The sequence below is a fragment of the Rutidosis leptorrhynchoides genome, chromosome 6, assembly GCF_046630445.1.
Source record: "Rutidosis leptorrhynchoides isolate AG116_Rl617_1_P2 chromosome 6, CSIRO_AGI_Rlap_v1, whole genome shotgun sequence".
NCBI lineage: Eukaryota > Viridiplantae > Streptophyta > Magnoliopsida > Asterales > Asteraceae > Rutidosis > Rutidosis leptorrhynchoides.
This window is the reverse complement of record NC_092338.1, coordinates 268,592,371-268,616,422: the sequence shown is the minus strand read 5'-3', so window position 1 is coordinate 268,616,422 and position 24,052 is coordinate 268,592,371.

Genomic DNA, 24,052 nt, shown 5'->3' with positions numbered 1-24,052 from the left:
AAAGCTAACCCCAACAAACGTGGCTGAGCTTTCAACATCAACACCGAGGAAGCCCGAGATGACAATGAATTAGTCACGGGTACGTTTCTTCTCAACAACACTTATGTTACTTGTTTATTCGATTCGGGTGCTGATAAATGCTTTGTATCCAAGACTTTGATTCATTCTTTTAGCACTCCACCACTCCCACTAGATACCACTTATACCATTGAAGTGGCCAACGGGAAACTATTGAGTGCCGACACATATTACCGGGGGTGTACGTTAAACATTTTGGGTAATGAGTTTGAAATTGACTTGATACCCATGGAACTAGGAAGCTTCGATGTAATAATCGGTATGAATTAGCTAGCCAAAATGAAATCTCACATTCTTTGTGATCTTAACGCAATCCGAATTCCTATCGAGAATGGTGAACCTTTGATTGTTTATGGCGATAAGAGTTGCACCGGACTCAACCTCGTTTCGTGCATTAAAGTTAGAAAACTACTCCGTAAGGGTTGTTTTGCGATCCTTGCTCATGTTAAGAAAGTCGAGTCCGATGAGAAGCACATCGATGATGTGCCAATTGTTAGCGACTATTCCGATGTATTTCCCGACGAATTGCCGGGTCTTCCACCTCATCGACCGGTTGAATTCCAAATCGATCTTATTCCGGGAGCCGCACCAGTAGCACGTGCACCATATAGACTCGCTCCATCCGAAATGCAAGAATTACAAAGTCAACTCCAAGAACTACTTGATTGTGGTTTTATACAACCTAGTCAGTCAACTTGGGGCGCTCCAATTTTGTTTGTTAAAAAGAAAGACGGATCCCTACAAATGTGCATCGATTATCGTAAACTAAACAAATTGACGGTTAAGAACCGATATCCTCTTCCTCGCATCGATGACCTCTTTGATCAACTACAAGGGTCTTGTGTATATTCAAAAATCGATCTCCGCTCGGGTTATCATCAATTAAGGGTTAAGGGGGAAGATATCTCCAAAACCGCTTTCCGGACTCGTTATGGTAGTTATGAATTTCTTGTAATTCCATTTGGTCGCACTAACGCACCGGCGGTGTTCATGGATCTTATGAACCGCGTTTGCAAACCGTATCTCGATAAGTTCATTATTGTATTCATCAATGACATCTTGGTCTATTCTAAAAGCGAAGAAGAACACGAACAACATCTTCGACTTGTGCTTGAACTATTGAGACAAGAACGACTCTATGCCAAATTCTCCAAGTGTGAATTTTGGTTGAAGGAAGTTCAATTTCTTGGTCATGTTGTAAGTGATCAAGGTATTAAAGTCGATCCCTCAAAAATCGAAGCCATTAGTAAATGGGAGACTCCTACTACTCCTACTCACATTCGTCAATTTTTGGGTCTCGCCGGATACTATCGTAAATTCATCAAGGATTTCTCTTTGGTTGCTCGTCCTCTAACCGCGTTAACTCACAAGGGAAAGAAATTCATTTGGGCGACCAAACAAGAATCCGCATTTCAAATCTTGAAAACAAAGCTAACCACCGCTCCTATCTTGTCACTTCCCGAAGGCAATGACGATTTTGTTGTATATTGCGATGCATCGAAACATGGTTTTGGGTGTGTATTGATGCAACGAAAGAAAGTCATTGCTTATGCTTCTCGACAACTCAAAATTCATGAACGAAACTACACGACACATGATCTCGAACTCGGAGCCGTTGTCTTTGCACTTAAAATGTGGAGACACTATCTTTATGGAACCAAGAGTACTATATTTACCGATCACAAAAGTATCCAACACATCTTCGATCAAAAGCAACTAAACATGAGACAACGAAGGTGGATTGAAACCTTAAACGATTACGATTACGAGCTTCGTTACCATCCCGGAAAGGCAAATGTAGTAGCCGATACCTTAAGTCAAAAAGAAAGAGCGGTGCCTCTTCGTGTACGAGCTTTAAACATTACCATCCACACAAACCTTAATAGCCAAATTCGGGTAGCCCAAGATGAGGCTCTCAAATATGAAAACGTTTCACACGAGCTCTTGAATATTCTCGTCTCTTGATTCGAAGTTAGGGAGACCGGACTTCGATATTTCGTCGGAAGGATTTGGGTGCCTAGATATGGGGACCTACGAAGTCTTATTTTAGATGAAGCCCATAAGTCACGATACTCGATTCACCCCGGAGCCAATAAGATGTACCACGACCTTAAACAACAATATTGGTGGCCGAACATCAAAAGGGAAGTAGCTACTTATGTTTCCAAGTGTTTGACATGTTCCAAAGTCAAAGCCGAACACTAAAGACCGTCCGGGTTACTTCAACAACCCGAAATCCCGCAATGGAAGTGGGAAAGGATAACGATGGATTTTATCACCAAACTACCAAAAACGACGGGCGGTTATGATACCATTTGGGTTATTGTTGACCGACTCACCAAATCCGCACACTTTCTCGCCATGAAGGAGACCGACAAAATGGAGAAACTTGCACAACTTTATATTAAGGAGATTGTAGCCTGACACGGTGTACCTTTATCTATTATCTCCGATCGAGATGGCCGTTTCGTTTCTAGATTTTGGCGTACATTACAAGAAGCGTTGGGAACGCGTTTAGACATGAGCACCGCATATCATCCCCAAACCGATGGACAAAGTGAACGCACAATTCAAACCTTGGAGGACATGTTACGAGCTTGCGTAGTTGATTTTGGAAAAGCTTGGGACAAGCACTTACCTCTCGCCGAGTTCTCTTACAACAATAGTTATCACGCGAATATTAAAGCTGCACCTTTTGAAGCGCTATATGGCCGAAAATGTCGTTCACCTCTTTGTTGGGCCGAGGTAGGCGACGTACAAATTACCGGACCCGAACTCATCCACGAAACCACCGAGAAGATCGTACAAATCCGAGATAGGCTTCAGACGGCCCGGAGTCGTCAAAAGTGCTATACCGACAAAAGACGCAATGACCTCGAATTTCAAGTCGGTGACCGAGTAATGTTAAAATTCGTGCCTTGGAAAGGTGTAATTCATTTTGGAAAACGTGGGAAATTAAATCCGCGGTATATTGGTCCTTTCAAAATCTTGGAGCGTATTGGAACCGTTGCTTATCGTTTAGATCTTCCGCCTCAATTGAACTCCATTCATCCTACCTTCCATGTATCTAACTTGAAAAAGTGTCTTGCCGAACCCGATATCGTCATCCCTCTCGAGGAACTTACTATTGATGACAAACTTCATTTTATGGAGGAACCGGTTAAAATTGTGGACACCTCCGTCAAGACATTGAAACAAAGCCGAATTCCGATTGTTAAAGTCCGTTGGAACGCCAAAAGGGGACCCGAGTTTACTTGGGAAAGGAAAGACCAAATGCAAAAGAAATACCCTCACTTGTTCCCGATTCCGGAAACGCAAGATCCCGAGGAGGAAACAACGATTACTACACCTGCTTAAATTTTGGGACGAAATTTCTTTTAAGGAGTAGGTAATGTAACATCTCGCCTTTTTCCATTTACCTTTCTGTCATACTATTTTAAATTCCGTTATGTAATTATAACATCTCCCATTGATACGCGTTTTAAATTATCTCGTTTAGGTGATTCACGCACCCGAATGAAACTAGAGGGACCAAGCTTGCCAAAGTACCAAACCTTTGACTAGGTCAAAGGGTCAACACCCTTTCTCATCCATTCATTCTATCCATTTCACTTTTCCTTTTCATTTAATATTTTCAAGTATTCTCTCAAATCTTCAAACAAAGAACTCATCATCCATCCAAGATCTAGCAAGTGTTTCACAAAATAAATTACATATTTGGAATCCTTGCAACTTCCTCTTCGATTCCATACCGATTTCATTTCATTTGGGTAACTTTCTAAAATCACTAGATTTTGTGTTCTTGATGTTTTTAAGTTATAAAGTTGTTAATTAGTGTCTATGGCTCAAGTCTAACATGAATATATGATTTATATGTTCGATTTTGTTATTTGAAGTAACTAGCATGAACATAAACTTTGGTGTGTTTGATTTGGCGATTTGGTTGTTGAATGATGTTAAAATGTTATAAATGCATGTATTAAATGTGTTCCTAACATCAATAGTTTCAATTTGATGTGTAGGTTGTTTTAGAAAACTTCATAAACATGATTAGTGATTTTGATGTTGTTGGTTAGGGTTTGATAGAATTGAATGTGAACATTAAATGCTTTGAATGACATGAAATGTTATTTGTAAGTGGTAGGCTGTATTGTATGCTTGATCACCTTCGGAACGGCATATCATTCATGTAAATTAATCATCGAATTTCATTTATGAACTTGAATGCATTTAATGAGGCGCTTTGAATGTGATTTTTGTTCTTGTAAAAGTAAATGTGATTGATGAAATATGTTTGGTTGTTTTCCTTGTCAAAATACCTTTCCGATGATATAAGATACATGCTTTGGTTGTTTGCGGGTCATAAATGGTGATTGTTTGAAGTTAGGTTCGTGTATAAAACTTAAAAACTGCCAGAATTCTCTGCACAGATAATGGCGCGGCGCGCCATATACCCGCGCGGCGCGCCAAAGTGGGCTTCCCAACTTTGTCAATTTTTGAAAAATGTTTGCTATGCTACGCACCTCCGATTCACATGTAACTTGTTCTAACATGCTCATATATGATTAAAAACCTCTGAAAAATAGTTCGGGACCCGACCCGAACGTGTTGACTTTTTTGTTGACTTTGACCGACCAAAGTTTGACTTTTTGTCAAACTTAACCAAATGATTATGCAATCTTTCTAACTTGTTTCTATACTTGTATCTTGCATGAAACTTGACAATTTGATTCACATGCTACATAATCGAGTCATATTGAGCCATAGGACTAATTGAACATCTTTCACCAATCGTGACTATCGTTATTGATACAACCTAATTGTTTAGGTCGAGACTAGCATTGTTCTTGCACACGTTACTTGTTAGAGTAAATTTACTTTCCTACACTCAAGGTGAGATCATAGCCCCACTTCTTAAATACTTTTATACTTTTAAAATCGTGGGATGAGAAAACATATACATTACATACTTATATATACTTTTCACATGTATATATATACTTTTCATACTTTGATACTTTGAATACTATACGAAAGCAAAGATACATACGAGTTAGAACGAAAATCCTCAAGTCCAATTATCATTAGTTACACTTGTAGAGTGTAAGCGAGAAATTATGTTGTATGGCCATGCGGGTTTGACGAACCCTCATTCAGATGAATGAAACGTACTTTCGATGTATAGTGTAGGTTCTAACACTATTATGCAGAGGTAAGATTCAGTTAAGTTTGATAATTGGGTGCTCGTGATACAAACACATCTTTTGAGATGTATACACTTGATAAACGATTTATACTAGACCTTGTGATACAAATATACATTATGCATACAACTATGATTTCACCAACGTTTTCATTGACAGATTCTTTTATGTTTTCTCAGGTCCTTGAATGCTTAATGATACATGCTTTTGCTCATTCTTTTTTATACTTGCATTGGATGTCGAGTATACTTGCATACGTGGAGCGTCTTTTGACTACTTTCAAATTGTGTCGCATATGTTTCATTGTACCTTAAACTTTGTTATGTAACTAGTTGTCGAACTACTTTGTAAACCTTGAAACATCCATACTTATGAAATGAATGCGACATGTTTTTCGGTCAAACATTATCTTAAAGACTTATGACCATGTAATGGGACCTACGTAGACGGCGCCGTCAAACATGATTTGTTGGGGTCGCTACACAATGTCGGCTTTCATGTTGGGCCACCAGTATAATTGCTTCACATAGTGATACATTTTACTGGAACCAGGGTGAATAGAATATCTAGTCTTATGTGCTTCATCCAAGACTAGTTCATTGAGATTACTGAAACGAGGAACCCAAATTCTATTTCCAAAGTACCGTGTACCATTAGCTTTCACTTGAAGTTGGTTCTCAAAACCAATGGGTCCTTCACCTTCGATAAGTGTCGGTTTAATAGCTTCCAATTGAGCTTCACAGATTCGTGAGATAAGATTTGATTTGATTTTCAAGTTTAGAGCATGAACACGTTTAACATCGTCTTTCTGACTAAGGGCATCGGCAACTACATTCACCTTGCCAGGATGATATTTCAGCTCACAGTGATAATCGTTCAATAACTCGAGCCATCGGCTTTGCCTCATGTTCAGCTGTTTTTAATCAAAGATATGTCGAAGACTTTTATGATCAGTATACACCGTAAAATGGGTACCATACAAATAATGTCTACATATCTTTAATGCAAATACCACGGCACCTAACTCAAGGTCATGTGTGGTATAGTTCTCTTCATGTTTCTTCAACTGCCTAGATGCGTAGGCAATAACTTTTTCACGTTGCATTAAAACACAACCAAAGCCATACTTCGAAGCATCACAGTAAACAACAAAGTCGTCAGTACCTTCAGGTAAGGATAGAATCGGGGCTGTGGTCAATTTCTCCTTCAGAATCTTGAAAGCAGATTCCTGTTCTTAGGACCACTAAAATTTCTTCCCTTTTTGAGTTAGCTTCGTAAGAGTTTTAGCAATGAGAGAAAAATCTTTTATGAACCTTCGATAGTAACCGGCAAGTCCCAAAAACTGGCGAATATGCTTCGCAGTCTTTGGTATCACCCAGTTATGAATAGCAGTAATCTTAGCTGGATCAACATGTATTCCGTCTCTATCAACAACATGTCCAAGGAATTGTACGGTTTTGAGCCAAAACTCGCACTTAGAAAATTTAGCATAGAGTTGTTCCTTTCTTAAGAGTTCAAGAATCATACACAAATGTTGCTCATGTTCTTTCTCACTCTTGGAATAGATCAAGATATCGTCAATGAACACAATAACGAATTTATCGAGGTAAGGCTTGCAGACACGATTCATAAGATCCATGAATACAACAGGAGCATTGATCAAACCAAAAGGCATGACACATGTTAGGACCCCGATGTTGTATAGTGTTAATGTGAAACATGCTTAAATGAAGGTTCCTTAGAAGATGGCTATATAAGGAACCTAAGTAGTCCTAATTAGATAGCCATTGTATTGTAACTGAGTTCTAGAAGCTGTGGAATGTAAATTGTACCGATTCTCTCTCATACAAAATCTCCTTCTTACTTACCGAATCTCATTCTATCTTATCATTTCTCTTAATCTCAACATGATCTGACCTATCATCTGGTATCAGAGCTTTCAGGGAGTGATTCTACATCACTATATTGATCCAGAGATTGTAGATTACAGAATCTGAATACTCTCGGTAGAATTGAATCAGATTCAGTATTATCGAATTTGATAATCAGACGTTCAGATTCTTGTGATAAGTTCAGCGAAGGTGTATTAGGTCTATTAGAAAGAGTTTCGATCATCATTACAGCTTTTTAACTTCAATTATGGAGAATCAAGTTGATTTTTAGAGTTCGTGGCTAAAACTCTCGGTATTGCTTAATTCAAGCTTGATTCTGGATTTTTGTGAAGATTTAAAGATTCAGTTGTGTTCGTGAGGTGTTAAATCACATTTCCGACGGTTCAATTTCTTCATTTCTTCAAGTTTTGAAGATTTGATCAACACTCGGTATCATAACTGTCATACCGAGTCTACTTCATTACTGGAAATTCATCTTAAGTGTTGCAGATTGTTGTGTGTTTGTGATTCTATCACATTCGGTTTGATTATATGCAGCTAATTGGTGTGGTCTGAGAAAGGATTCTGCTACATTTCTAAGTTTTAAACTTAGACTCGGTATTGTCAACTGCTACAGTTGACATTCGGTATCCTGAATCTTCGGTATTATTGATATTCTGTTTGTTACTAACTTGTTTTCTTGTGCAGCAAGGTTACCAAATCTAATTCAAAGGAATTGGATTGTGTTTAAACATAATAGCTTACAGAATTTGAGTACCGAGTCATTTACCGAACCAGAATCTCTGTTTTATTTAATTCTTTGGTTTTAAGTGTTCTGAGGCTTCAAGTTATGTGGTTACCGAATCCATACTGAATCTGGGTGTATTACTTGTGATTCTTATCAGTTTCTGATAAAGAATCTGGTTTACCAAATTGTTACTGAATCTGCTACAGTACCGAACCACTTACCGAGTCTGCTACAGTACTGAATCTTTACTGAATCTGTCATTCTTGTTAGATTTTGTGCTGAACCTTAATCCTAGATTGTGTTTAATATCGAATCCATACCAAATCTACCTCAATTTAAGATGTCTACTCAAGATACTCTTATCATTGGATCAGATTCCCGACCTCCAGTGTTGTTTGATGGCAAGTACACTCAGTAGCTTCATCGTATTACTCAGTACATAGACTATAAGGGTGAGAAAGCTAAACACATATGGGCTTCTTTGAGAGATGGTCCAGTTACAGAGTTTCATTCGGATACTGGTATGCCAATTCCAGTCTATGAACTTTCTGGTGATAAACGTGAAAGAGCTCAAGGTGACATAGAGGCTAAGAATATTGTCATGCAAGCTATCCCATATGAGCTATTTGAAAATGTTAATAGCAACACTACTGCAAAAGATATATGCGATGAGATCAAACGACAACAAGAAGGTTATGACATGTCAGACGTTACTAAATTGAATAAGGCTCTGGGATTGTATGAAGATTTCAAGCAGGAACCAGAAGAACTACTCAAGGATACCTACCGTCATTTCAATGGTGTTCTCAATGAGTTGAAAAGGTGTAAGATTGTAAAGGTGAATGCAGAAGTCAACATGAAATTCCTCAAAAAGCTCAATGTTGATTGGCTTCCCTATGGAACCATTGTTCGATCAACCAAAGAGATTGACAAGATGACAATTCATGAGCTTTTTGGAGTTCTTATGCATTATCAACCTGAAGTGTCTAAACTTCAAGAAGGAAGGAAAGAGGTGTCTCCAAGTGATCCTCTTGCTTTAATTGCTAAAAGGAAGTGCAAATCATCTACTTCTTCTAAAAGTTTATCCAAGAAAGTTCTTGTTGAAGAATCATCTGATTCTGATGACTTGAATCTTTCTGATATTGATGATTCTCATCTTGACTTAGTCAAAATGGCTGCCATGTTCACAAAAGCCTTGAACAAACACAAGTTCAAAGGCAAATCAAGCAATCAACGCAAAAACTCATCTTCTTCCTCCTACTACAAGAAACCTGATCAATCCAAACAACTACGTGCTGATGATTCCAAAAAGGAAGATTCAATCTGTTTCAATTGTGGTAAAGCTGGGCATTACTCTCGGGAATGCAAGATGCCTAAGAAAAAGGATGCTGCTTACTACAAGAAGAAAATATTGATGGCAAAGATTGTGGAAACTGGAGGAGAGCTGAAACCGGTTGATGATACTTGGTTTAACTGGACTGATGAATCAGATTCAGAGGTGGATCATGCAAATGTTTGCAAAGTGACTAAGCTCATAAAGGCTAAAGAAGCGTTAGAGAATTCTGACTCAACATCTGACGATGATGAGGTACAATCAACTGAAATCTCACCTGATTTTATAAAAATGCAAAATGACTTGATGAAGAATCTGGTCTCAATGTCAAAAGAAGTCAAAGGCTTAAAATCTAAAAACAAGGTTTTAAAAGATAAAATCAAACTTTCTGAGACCAAACCATCTTCATCTAAATTACAATCGGAATTGCAAAAGTTGACCGTCCAACTCAGCTCCACTGAAACTAAGTTGGAAGATCTTAAAAAATCACTTCATCCGATTAAAGTCGAAAGGACAGATTATCGTCTAAAATCAGAACGACTTGCAGAAAAATTTCAATTTTTAGAAAAAGATCTTTCAGATTTGAAAAATCAACATGAACCCACACTTTCAAAGCTAAACAAGAAAATCATTCAATTGGAAAACACCATAATTGAAAAGTACACTAAAATTTCTTCGTTGTCAAAAGAGTCTTTTCAAATGAAAGCACAACTTGCTCGATATGAGGAGAAACTCTATCGAACAGAGAAATCCAAAGCTATCATGGATATGGAACTTTTAAAACAAACAATTTTCCTGAATATACCAAAAACGATTCATGGTGAAAAGTGGGGGTTGGGTTATGAAGATCCTAAAGTTTTAGACGATGCTTCCAAAAAGATTCCAGGATTATATCATTCTAATTACTTTCAAGCTAGTTTACCATCACATTTTGTGCATGCTTCTGATGCTGATTTTGATGATATTATTGTTAATCACAAATCTAAAAAATACCATCAAATTAGCTTAATGTATAAGAAAATTAATGCTAAAATGGGTAAATCAAATCCTGATTTCTTGAAGGAACTTGTTGAAACTGAAAAGAATGTACAAAGTGCTAATTATGTGCCTACACGTAGATTGGTTTATATTCCTACACTCATGCTTGAAAAATACATTTTAATGCTTGAGAATGAAGTGTTTAACAAACCTAGTTCTAGCATTGTTAACATAGATGAGGTGTTTGATGAACCCACTTTTGATGTGAAACCAATTCTACCTGCTTTACCTGTATGTTCTGATAATGTTTTTCGTGAAGATCTAGCACATGAACTAACTGTCTTCTTTGAGACAGAATCTCTAGGTCAAAATTCTTTAGATAAAAAAGTAGAACCTCAAAATGAACAACCTTTGATAGATTTTGAAAGTCAACTTGATCCTTTGCACGATTATTATTTGCATTTACCTGCTGTACGTAATTTGAATCGTATAGTAGCTCAACTAGAACAGGAGAATATTGACTTGCAACTAAAGTGCCAATCATTAGAACAAATGATTGCTTTGTGTGATAAATTGCCTTCACTGCCTAAGAAAGAATGTACTTATGCTTTTAAGGAGGGTGAAGTGATAGTTTCTGCTGAAGAATTATGTCTTGAGATTAAAAGCTTAAAACAAAAGATAATTCAACTGAAACACGCTAACACACTTAAGCAATCGTCTAATGTTGCAACCAATGTGCTTGAATGTATTGGAGGGATTACTAAGAAGTGGAAGGAAATAACAACATCTAAGGATGTAAAACCCATTACTATTCTTAAAAATCCTCTACGTTCTCAATTTGGCAATCGTGGTTCAAAATTTGTTTCTACAACTCAATATATTGTCAAAAAGGTTCATTCTTCCGATGGTTCTATGTCAACTGAAAAGATTCCTTTGATTTCAATGTCAAAAACTTCAAAAGCGAGTCTTTTAACGACATCAGTTAAGTCCACACAACACGCATGTCCTAAACCTGATTTAAGTGAGTATGATGCAAAAGAACGTAAAATCAAATTGGAAATTTTTCAAAATTAATCATCTCATGTGTCAACTGAAAAGTTTGAACGTCTAACTAACAGAGGTGTTTTTCGTTTCACAGGTTATAATCCAAACTTGAATTACAAATCTGTATGGGTTCCTAAGTCCACGACTAAAAATGTAGCAACCAAACCAACGCAATCTGCTAGTCGTCCTAGGAAATCATCACATGTTTTTCAATTTTCGTCTGTAAACAAAACATCTACTTGGAATAAATTGTGTGTTAAAACTTCTGATAATGATGTAAAACTTGATATTGCATATGATGCTTCATGTAATGTGGTTTTAAATGATGCTTTGTTGTCTAAGTTGCATGTTGCTTTACGTGATTATCTTGTTGTTGATCCAAAGTTTATTGTTGGTACTAACCGTAGAGGACCCAAGAAACTTTGGGTACCTAAACTCTAGGAAATTCACATTTATAGGGTTTCGACGTCTGTGTTTAGTATATCGATTCCGGTTGTTCTCGACACATGACGGGCAATAAATCCTTGCTTGTCAACTTCATTGACAAATTCCTAGGAACGGTTACTTTTGGAAATGATGAGATTGCAGCGATAACGGGTTACGGAGATTATGTGCAAAATGGCATAACAATCAAACGGGTTTCATATGTTAAGGGTTTGGGGTGCAGTTTATTTAGTGTGAGTCAATTCTGCGATGGAGATCTCAAAGTTCTGTTTGAACGTCGACAATGCTCGGTGCAATCCACCGAAGGAACTGATCTTCTTGTTGGAAAATGTTGTGCTTCACTATATACTATTGACCTCAATGATGCACCATCACATGCAACCATGTGTTTGGCTACTCGTTCTACAAAAGAAAATTCCTGGTTATGACATCATCGGATGTCACACCTGAATTACAAGGGTATCAATCGACTAGTCTCTAAAGACTTAGTTGATGGTATTCCAACCTTTCAATATGATAAGCTTCATGTATGTCCATCATGTGCGATGGGTAAGCTGAAACGGACTAATCATCCGCTTAAGCAAAACCCGAGTACTTCATCGTCTTTGCAATTATTGCATATGGACTTATGTGGACCCATGCGTATTTCTAGCCTTGGTGGCAAGAAACATGTGCTTGTCATTGTCGATGACTATACCCGGTTTACATGGATTTTTCTTATGCGAACTAAATCAGAAAACCCCGCCATTATCATTGAGTTCATTAAAAAGACTCAACGCTCTTTTAACAAACATGTTAAGAGCATTCGAACTGATAATGGGACGGAATTTAAGAATGACCCGCTTGATAGTTATTTGAAAGACCAAGGCATTGAACATCAGTTCTCTGCTGCTCGAACCCCCCAACAGAATGGAGTAGTCGAATGACGTAATCGTACGTTGTGCAAAGCAGCTTGAACGATGCTTGCTTACTCCAAACTACCTCCAAAAATGTGTGTGTGTGTGTGTGGGGGGGGGGGGCTATCTCAACTGCATGATATACCTAAAATCGTTGTATTGTTAATAAACGTTTTGATAAAACTCCATATGAGTTACTATATGGTAGACGCCCGAATGTCAAATATTTCCGCATTTTTGGTTGTATATGCTATGTGCTTAACTATTTTGACAGCCTTGGAAAGTTTGATCCTCATGGCGATCAGGCCATATTTCTTAGTTATTCTTCGAACAAAGTTGCTTATCGTGTATATCATAAACGGACAAAGACGATTAAAGAGTGCATAAATGTCAAGTTGATGAATTTTCGGGAATGGCTTTTGAACAACTCAGTTCAAAACCCGATCCTAACCTGACTACTACTTCTTCCGCGCAAAACTCAATTTTCTTGAAGGAGGGTGTTCCTACGGTTACAACAGAGGAACTGGATATCTTGTTTGATAGTCTTTATGCTCCTCATCGAAATTCAAATGTTCAAGCCGTACCAGTTACACCATCATAGTCAACTACTGTGGAGACTCAACAAAGTCTTTTTGATGAAGATACAACACCAACTGATTCACCTGTTGCTTCTTCATCCTCCCTCCTACCTCATGTTACTGATAATCTTGAACCAATTCAAGATTCATCAGTTGATACAACTCCAGCTGTTTCTCCAAATACTTACTTGCATCCATTAGATAGTGTTACATCAGATCAAGTGGATCAAGGCTCAACGTCAACAACGGTTGATGTTCCAATGGATACAACTGATGTACAACCTCTTCCACACAACCGGTGGACTAAAAGTCATCCAATAGATCTTATTATTGGTGATGCATCTGCTCCAGTCTCAACTCGAAGGGCTACTCGGAATATGTGTCTATACACTGCCTTTTTTAGTAAGATTGAACCAACCACGGTTGTTCAAGCTTTACTGGATCCGAACTGGGTGGTTGCAATGCAAGAAGAGATCAATCAATTTGAACGATTGAAAGTATGGCGATTAGTTCCAAGACCAACGGGTCAACGACCAATAGGAGTTAAGTGGATTTTTAAGAACAAGAAGGATTCTGGTGGAATTGTGGTTCAAAATAAGGCACGTCTTGTGGCTAAGGGATATCGACAATAAGAGGGTATTGATTATGACGAGTCATTTGCTCCGGTTGCTAGGATTGAGGCTATTCGTCTTTTCCTTGCATTTGCTTCTCATATAAAGTTTACGGTGTTTCAAATGGATGTCAAAACTGCTTTTCTGAAAGGTCATCTTCAAGAGGAAGTCTATGTCAATCAACCAGAAGGCTTTGTCGATCCCAATCAACTAAACCACGTATACTACTTGGAAAAAGCTTTGTATGGTCTAAAGCAAGCACCGCGTGCATGGTACGAGACCTTAATAACGTATTTGCTGGATAATGGCTTCTCGTTTGGAATGATTGATACAACGCTATTCATCCGTAAAAACCACGGTCACATTCTCTTGGTTCAAATTTACGTTGATGACATTATTTTTGGTTCCACGTCCCCGGCCTTATGCAATGAATTTGGTGACCTTATGGCCAACAAATTCAAAATGAGCATGTTTGACCAGTTAAATTTCTTTTTGGGGTTACAAGTAAAGCAATTACTGAACGGGATTTTTATCAGTCAAACAAAGTATATCAATGATATGCTAAAACGTTTTAAAATGACTGCTTTAAAACCATTGACAACCCCAATGAGGACTTTACTGGATGCTGATACTAATGGGGAACCCTTTGACATTACTCTTTATCGAAGCATGGTTGGTTCTTTAATGTATCTGACTGCAAGTCGACCAGACATTACACTTGCTGTAACTGTCTGTGCCCGATTTCAGTCAAACCCTAAGAAATCTCATTCCAAAGCGGTTGTTAGGATTTTTCAGTATCTTAAAGGTACACCTAACCTTGGGATCTGGTATCCTCATGGATCCGATTTCAATCTCACTGCTTATACTGATGCGGATCATGGCGGTTGCCATGTTGATAGAAAGAGCACATCTGGATCAATTCAGATGTTGAGGAATAGGCTAGTTGGTTGGTCATCCAAAAAGCAAAACTGTGTATCTTTATCAATAACTGAGTCCGAGTACATTGCTGTAGCTCACTATTGTTCACAAGTTTTGTGGATGCAAATTCAACTTTTGGACTATGGCTTTCAGATTTCTAAGACCCCGATTTACTGTGATTCACAAAGTGCTATTGCAATAACTAGTAACCCTGTTCAGCATTCTAAGACTAAACACATTGATATTCGTTATCATTTTATTAAGGACCATGTAGAGAAAGGGGATGTAGAGCTATACTTTGTGCCTACCAAAGTGCAATTAGCTGACATGTTCACTAAGCCCTTAGATGAACTTAGGCTAAAGTTCTTGATTAAAGAGATTGGCATGGTAGAGTATAGTGCTTGATATTCCTTAGATCTGTTGGGACTTATTCTTGGGATCTTGTGTTTAGGGGGAGCAACTAATTTCATATGCTTTAGATATAATCTTATAAGGGGGAGCCTTTAGATTTATGTTAACTTCCTAGATATACTTGTTCAATGGTAACATAAGGGGGAGGTAACTCATTGATATCATGTTTCAAGGGGGAGTTCATTCATTTTCTTGGGAATTTTATCAAAATGCTGATTTACTCACTTGTATATTACATTTTGAGGGGGAGAAAAAGGGAGAAAATTAAACAGAAAATTGTTTTTCAAAAGTGAATTCATAAATTCTTTATTTTTTATCTGAAATAATTCACTAAAGCTTGTATACATTTCAGTATGCAACCCGTTTTAACAATTGGTATCACTGAAGATTTGTACTTTGTTCCCAATTCAAAGTTCTTTTAAGTATAAATCTTGTTTTGGAAAATTTACAAAAATTGGAAAAGATAAAATCCAAAAATATTTGAAATTTGCTGAATAAATGCTTATTTTAGCATTATACCGAATCTGATAACCAACAGTACAGATTCGATAAGTTCAAAGTTTTCAATAATTGTCTCAGAAATATTTTTCATAAAATGATTGAAATGAATATTGAGAGGAAAAGTCAATTTGTCAAGAATTTGAAGTTAAATTGATAAAGTTTTGCAAAGTGGACTGTATTCGATATAGTAGGCCCATTCGGTAAAGCCCATTCGGTATTTTATCTTCGGTATCTATAAAAGGAGAGTCAAAGTCAAAATTACTCTCTTACTATTCTTAATTACCTACCGAATCTAAACATACCGAATCTGACTAATCTACCGAGTCCGTTCTTCTGTTTCTTCAAATCTTTGGTAAATATTCATTTTAATCAATGCTTAGATACATACTTGTAGATCTGAGATAATTAAGTGTTTATCAACCAAAAAAGATCAAAATAACTGGATTATGACTTTTAATTTTAAAATTTTGTTGATTGTCATGATTGTCAATTATTTGTTCATATTTGGAATAAAGGATTTTTATATCTTTGAAAATCATAAAAATCATAAAATTTGAAAAATACAAAGGATTTCAAAGGAAAATAAGAATAGAGATATATACTTTATGTTAAATATCTTGCGGTTTTCTATTTCTTATTTTTTACAGCTAAATGGTGAACAATCATTTTATCAATTCTGAAACCAACATTCCCTGCAATTACTGGACTGCAATTCTAGAGAGGCACACATTGTGGCCTGCTCTAAGCTCAACAGTCAGTGTACCTGTGACAGATCTGGCGCTACTGAAGAGAACAATTAGGTTTGTGGAAGCTACACAACCTACTGCTGCTGATCCAGAGGGTACACAAGCTTGATTTGAGTTTGAGCTCAGAGGAGTTCAAGGGATGCGGAGTATCACTAAAGCTGAGTTTAGGAGGATCTTCAGACTTCCTCTTGTACAGAATGCTCCTGCTTTCACTGCTACTCAACAGATGATGACATCAGTCTTCAATCTTGGTCATTTTGGAGCCGAAAATGTTCCACCGGCTAAGTTTCAGAAGAAATACCTGCACTCAAGGTGGTATGTGATCTTCTCAATCATCAACAGATGCTTCTTGATGACAAGGAGTGGATTCGACAGCCTGACCGTGCCAATGCTGAAGTTGTTCTACTCTTTCATAAGAGTAGAGGCTCCTGACTATGCAGAACTACTATGGGATTTTGTTCAGGCTCAAGTTGATAAGCCAAGGGGTTCATACATCCCTTGTGAAAGGTTTTTCTGTATCTTTATACATGATGCTATAAATGCTTGCAGAAATGCAAATATATTTGTACCAGGTACACATGGATTACAGATAAAACGATTTGGGGAGCTGAAGATGAATACCCCAACAGTGTCTGACAATCAATTCACTGCACCGATTCCAAATTGGCTAGTGAGGCTAGCTGAACCCCAAGATGCTCGAATGCGTTATTACTTTGAGGCTGTAGGAATACCTCTTCCGAACCCGGTACAACAAGAACAAGTTGAACCCGCCGTGGTTCCAGCCCCAAAGGTTGTAGAGGAACCTGTAGTATAACCACCCGGACCAGCTAATCCTCCACCTAGGGTGAACCTTAAACGATCTAGGGCAGCACACCAAGCTCAACCCGTGAGGATCAGGGAACCTAGTCCAACTAGGATTGAACCAACCCTTTCCACAACACCCGAAGTAAGCAGTGAAACCGACACATCAGCAACTGAATCATCTTCTGAATATTCTCCTAATAGAACTCGATATATCCCTGATGAGATGATTCAGACTCCGCAAACCCAACGAGTAACTAGATCTAGGACTTCGACACCTATCGTCCGCCAAACAGTTACTACAACCGTTGGTGATACGGACCAAGACCTAGAACCAATTAGGTCACCTTCACCCATTTCCGTATCACATCCAATAATAACAGTAAGCCCTACGCTAAATGAAGCGCAAGCTTCCGTAGGCAAGAGATTTAAAAGCACGGATGGTAAAAAGACCACTAAGCCCATCCAATCTAAACAGGACTTAAGAATAAATCCTACTAAGCAAGGTGCTTCGGCATCTAAGGAAGTAAAGTCTTCCTCTACAGTAAAGTCTGTGTTGACTCAATCGATTGAGGAAACTCAATCATTGAAGTCCAGAACGGCCGAAGGGGAGCCAAAAAATCTTGAAAAGGCACCCTGCGTATCGGCTGGAAATCCTCTTGTGCCTCAACGTACAACAGGGTCTTGAGGTCCGGGTTATCTTGATGAAGGAGATCTGCCGCGTCCCATGGAAACGAGTCAACATGACAATCCTTCGGGATATTTATCAGACTTCCAGTAGACTGTTCCTTTGGTTCAAGAAATTGATCCTCTGGTTCAAACCACTTCTCTTTCGAATTCTAAAACTCAGAGTCTGGGGGAAAAGTCTTTAACTGAAAGAGATGTGCCACCTCATGGTATATCGATGATTTCAGGAGTCGAAGATAGCAATATCTCTGCGAGAGCTAAACCGACAGGTAGTTCTGCTACTCTGTCAGAGTCCCATGAGACTAAAGTCATGGAGGCGGATGCTTCGAAAGAATCTTCGCCGGTGACAACTCCGGTTGTTGCCCAACCTCCATCAGAAGGGGATATCACGAATCTAACTAGTAGTATGTACAGCCCTACATATAAGAATAATACTGCACAATCATCCTTACCTGCCCTCAGGGCAACTCACACACTTCCACCGATATCGCCTTCAACAGATGCTGCTGCTGCTGTTCCTATGGTTACTTTATCACCATCACCCCCATGTTCACCAAATTATTATGATGCTTTGGAGCAAGAATATTTCAGTCGTATGTTTTCTAGAGTTAATATTGATGTTCTTCGACGTACTTCGCTTCAAGCAATGTTTCGCGCTCGATTACGATATCTACTTACTTCTTGTTCTTCTCCTCTAAGTCCTCATCGTGATAATGAACATGACAATTCTGATCCTCAGAATAGCCATGAGGGGGAGATAGGAGTAGATGGAGAATATCTAACGGTGAACATTTCAACCAAGGGTGGTGGTGTGAGGTCTTCATCAGCTTCACAAGCTCAACAAGTTCAGACAGAATCAGAAATGGTTTCTACACATGATGAAATTGATGATAAGGAGCCTGAGCAAGTTATAATTCCAATTATTCATAATGAGGCTGATAGTGGACCGATAGATGAGGATTTGAACTTGAGTGATTTTTATCTTGAAGAGACGGATGATGATGGGTTTGTTATCTTAAGCAAGTTATCTTCAGTATCTTTAATTCCGGAAGATGTAGAGATTGTAGATGAAGGGAATCCTGAGCCAGTAACAGAAAGTAATGATGAAATGGATTCTTCTGATGACGATGAAGACAATCTTTATGTTAATCCAAATGATGATGATATCTTTGATCATATTGAAGATTATGATGTTCTAAATGATGACTCAACAAATCCTACTGATCATTCACCAAATTCTACACCCTCATCGAGTTCAAATCCAACAAATGCTAATGAAAGCTCAACTTCTGGTACATCTACATCAAGTGAGACAGTGAATTCCAGATTCAAATACAACCATGGAATATTCTTTAAGAATCAGGAACAAAGATTGTTATTGGGAGTTGAACATGATTTTATAACGTTACGAAATGCATTCATCATGGAAAATGCTTACAAGATCTTCCGCATCAATGGAACACCAAGGAGTAAAAGGTTTACTTATATAGGTTCACGATTGCTTCCAGCAAGTGAAAGGAATTGGTATGAGTTTATGTGGAGGAAACAAATCAACAAAGATGAAGATGATTTATGGCTTCAAAGAAAATATCGTATTTCAGAAGTGTTGAATATTGCTTGAGTCGGAGTAGATATAAGTGAGAAAAGAGACGTCATCAGTCAGTTCCACGTTATTAGAGAAGATGAGAAAGAGTACAAGTTCACAGAAGCAGATTTTCATAATCTAGATATGCTTGACATCATTCACATCTACAACTACCTCAGTATCATCACCATTCGACCTTTTGCTAAGGCTCAAGCTTTGGAAGCTGTGAAAAGATACATGATAGAGACAATTGAACTGATGAGACGTGAAGATTTTCAAATAGGTCTCGAAGCAAATAGAAAAAAGATTCGAATAACGTGTCCGAATCAATTTACAGAGGGACTAAAGGATATGAGGATGTTTCAAATGCAATTCGAACCCGAAGGGTTTGTATTTGTAAATTCTCAAAAAGAAAAGGTGTTCATTCGTACTGAAGAGCTAAACAAATATTTAGATGGAACACTTAAGGCTGCACTGAAGTATCTTAAAATTCATCAAAGCAAGGTTAATGACTTTGATACAAAAATGGGTCTTGGAGAGTTTATAAAGCATATCAGAGATCGTCTAAAGCTCCGGATCCGTACAAGACAGTTTGAGATTCTTCGTGGCCAGAGAAAGAGAAGGTATTTCAAAGAAATGGATGAATATCCATTACATAAGGGAGATCCAAGAAAAGCATGAGGAGTCTGGAAACCTTCTAAGCAAATTTCAGAAAATCAAGTAGAAGTTTCAAAACCAGATGGCTCACGATGGAAACTAACGTTTGGACCTCTTAAGATTTCACAATAGGATTATATTGTAAATTTCACAATTAACACTAAGGGGGAGATTTTCAGGACCCCGATGTTGTATAGTGTTAATGTGAAACATGCTTAAATGAAGGTTCCATAGAAGAGGGCTATATAAGGAACCTAAGTAGTCCTAATTAGATAGCCATTGTATTGTAACTGAGTTCTAGAAGCTGTGGAATGTAAATTGTATCGATTCTCTCTCATACAGAATCTCCTTCTTACTTACCGAATATCATTCTATCTTATCATTTCTCTCAATCTCAACATGATCTGACCTATCAACACAGAATTCATAATGTCTATATCGAGTAGGAAAAGCAGTCTTAGGAATATCGGATTCCTTGACTTGTAGTTGGTGATAACCAGATCTCAAATCAATCTTTGAATAGACGCTTGACCCTTGAAGTTGGTCAAATAGATCATCGATACGTGGCAACGGATAACGGTTCTTGATAGTAAGCTTGTTAAGTTCGCGATAATCAATAGACATCCTTAACGTACCATCCTTCTTTTTAACAAACAGAATTGGAGCTCCCCATGGGGATGAGCTAAGAAGAATGAAACCTTTATCCAATAGTTCTTGGAACTGGTTGGATAATTCCTTCATCTCGGAGGGTGCTAAATGATACGGAGCTTTAGCAATAGGAGCAGCACCGGGAGTTAAATCAATTTGAAATTCAACTTGTCGAGGAGGTGGAAGACCAGGAAGATCTTCGGGAAACACATCGGAAAAGTCTTTAACCACTGGTACATCTTCAGTACGCTTCTCTTTCGATTCAATCATCTTAACGTGAGCTAGAATAGCTGGATAATCTTTCATAAGGTATTTGCGGGCTTTAATACAGGAGATGATATTGAGATTGGAACCACTCTTTTCACCTTGAATGATGAGAGTCTCTCCATTTCCCAATGGAACATTAACAGTTGTATCGTAACACATGATAGCAGCATGTAATGGATGTAACCAATCCATTCCAACTACGACGTCAAAACTTCCGAGCTCGACCGGCAAAAGGTCTATCTTAAATTCCTTATCAGCTAAGATTAAGATGCAATTTTTATAGATTTTATCGACTTGCATGACTTTTCCATTGGCTACTTCTACTAATCTTTTAGTTTCTAAGGGTTGAGGCTTTTTAGTAAATAGGGTACAAAAATCACTAGACACGTAACTTCGATCGGCACCAGTATCGAATAAAATAGTTGCATAACAATTATTGACAAGATACGTACCCGTGATGACCTCATCCTCATCTCGAGCTTCAGCAGCAGTAATAACAAACGCACGACCCTTCGCAGCAGTAGTATGATTATCCTTCTTCTTAGGACAATTTGGACTAATGTGTCCCTTTTCTCCACAAGTATAGCAAGTAGGAGGAGCTTTAGCTGGAACGATAGCCTTATCCCTTGGAGGAGTCTTACACGTCTTAGCAACGTGTCCCACTTTCTTACATAACGAACAAACAGCAGTACACTGCCCCGGGTGATGCCTCTCACAACGAATACAAAAAGGATAGGAACCCTTATAATTCGACTTTGTACCCTCCGCAGGCTTCTTACTAACATTCTGAGTCGAACCTTGAGATGGCTCAAACTTCCTCTTACCATCATTACCCTTAGTTTCATCCTTCTTATTAGCCGACACTCTTCTTCTCTTGGCCAACATCAGATTTTGTGCCATAAGAATCACAGCATGCAGAGTAACCTTCTCAGCAGCTATAACATTCCCTTAAACATCCTCGAGAAGACCTTCAATATACCGCTCAATTCTTCTAGCTTCGGTAGGAAATATCTCAGGACATAGAGTAGAAAGTTCCAGATAACGATTGGTGTAGTTCTCAATATCAGTACCCTTGACCTTGAGTTCCTAGAACTCAGCTTCAAGTTTCTGAACTTGACTCCTTGGGAAAAATTTGTTGACCATCATGCTTTTAAGTTCGTCTCATGGAATTGCATTAGCATTGTCAATTCCTACGGACTTGGCATGAGCAGACCACCAAGTTAAAGCATTACCACCTAATGAGCTAGTGGCACACTTCACTCGATCGTCATCACCACACTTGCAAATACGGAAAATAGACTCCATCTTCTTGAACCCGCGAACTAGTTCGACAGCTTCTTCATTTCCTTTGAACAAAGGAGGATGACAGTTTGAAAAACTCTTGTAGGAACAAGGTTTCGGTTGAGGATTAACATTATTAGCTTGGGCATTGCCTTGTGTGGCAGTGAGTAACTGTTGGAATTGCTCATTAGTCAAAACGATATTGTTAACAGTAGGTGCAGCTGGACGAACCATGATGTCGCTACATATGTGAACATAAGTCGGATAAGTTAACAAATTATAGGGTTGAGTAATTACAAGTAGAAATAAGATAAAGTATTGATATCACATGATATATATAAAACACTTTATTTTATTAAGGAACGAGGCATTAATTAAGCCTTTTAGTACACGATTCCGAAATAGAAATAGTTTTAAGGCATAGCCTTTACATAGATGGAAAAATAGGAAAGATAACTAAAGAATATTAAGATTGAAATAGTCTTCATATTTCTTCTTCTCATCGTCAAACTGCTTCATCACTTTTTCCATGTTATCCCTCACAAGTTTCTCTAGCCTTTCGGTTTGAGATTCGAGGGACTCTTTGATAAACTTATCATATCGCTCGTTCTTTCCTTTTTGCTTCTCGTAGAGGTATTCGAGATTGTCGTAAAGGTTGGGAACACGACTGTTAACGGCATTGGTGTCGTATTCCCTTAAGGCAAGTTTTTTGACGACTCGGCTTCTCTCCATTTTCATTCGGAAGTCAACATCCTCCTGGAGATGAGCAAGTGGTTGCTTCCCCTAACGAGTGTTGTGTTCTTCCTCGTACTTTAACAGCCTTAATTCTTTTCTTAGTTCAACATTTTTCTCCACCAACTTCTTAATTTCGCGGTCCTTCTCATCCATACGGACCTCCACTCTCGCCATGTGGCGAAGCAAACCCTCATACTTAGCAGCATCATTATAAGAAGGAGTCCGGGCTCTCTTCCTTGATGGACCGGCCTCTTCATGACGTTTTCCTTTATCTTCGATTCTCGGAGTTGGATAATATTAAGGAGACCTTTGTGAATTTCGCAGAGTATTTGGGCTATATTTTGGTGAAGCAGGACTGTAAGAAGGACTTCGAACAGGTCTTGATGTTACAGAGTGTCCAACACCTACTTCGATAGTAGGGTTATGAGTTGCCTTGTTGGGCTTATTAACGCTTGAGCTTGACATCCTATCATTAGGAAAGATACTTTGATTAGAATCTTTTAGTCAAGTTTAGGAAAGCATAAATGTTAAGATTATAGGGCAATCCTAAGTGCTTTAAAGTCTAAGGCAGGAAAGGTTATAGTTTCCTAGATTGCTAAGGCACCCTAGCTAGCAAATAAGGCACACATAAAGATGCAATCCTGGTTCTCTATAACAGCCTGGTTATGCTCTGATACCAATCTATCACACCTCCAGTTATGGGCCTGGGCGAAATTTGACTTAATATCAAAATATACCAACATATTATAATAACGAGAACAATACTAAATGATAAAATCAAACTTTAATGAGTACGCAGCGGAAAATGAAACGTCGTTACAAAGGAATAAATAAATTTTTAAATGCAATAGTAATAAATGCGATATCTCTTGATCCTATGTCCAAGTAGCATCACATAAGCAGTAAGTATAAGAGCTTCAATCAAACAGCACATGAGACAAAACATGCTAAAGTGTCAACCAAAAAGGTTGAGTGAAGTTCATAGGTTTAACAAAAGTTTGACCGTTGTTTTAGACCACAAGATTTAGTT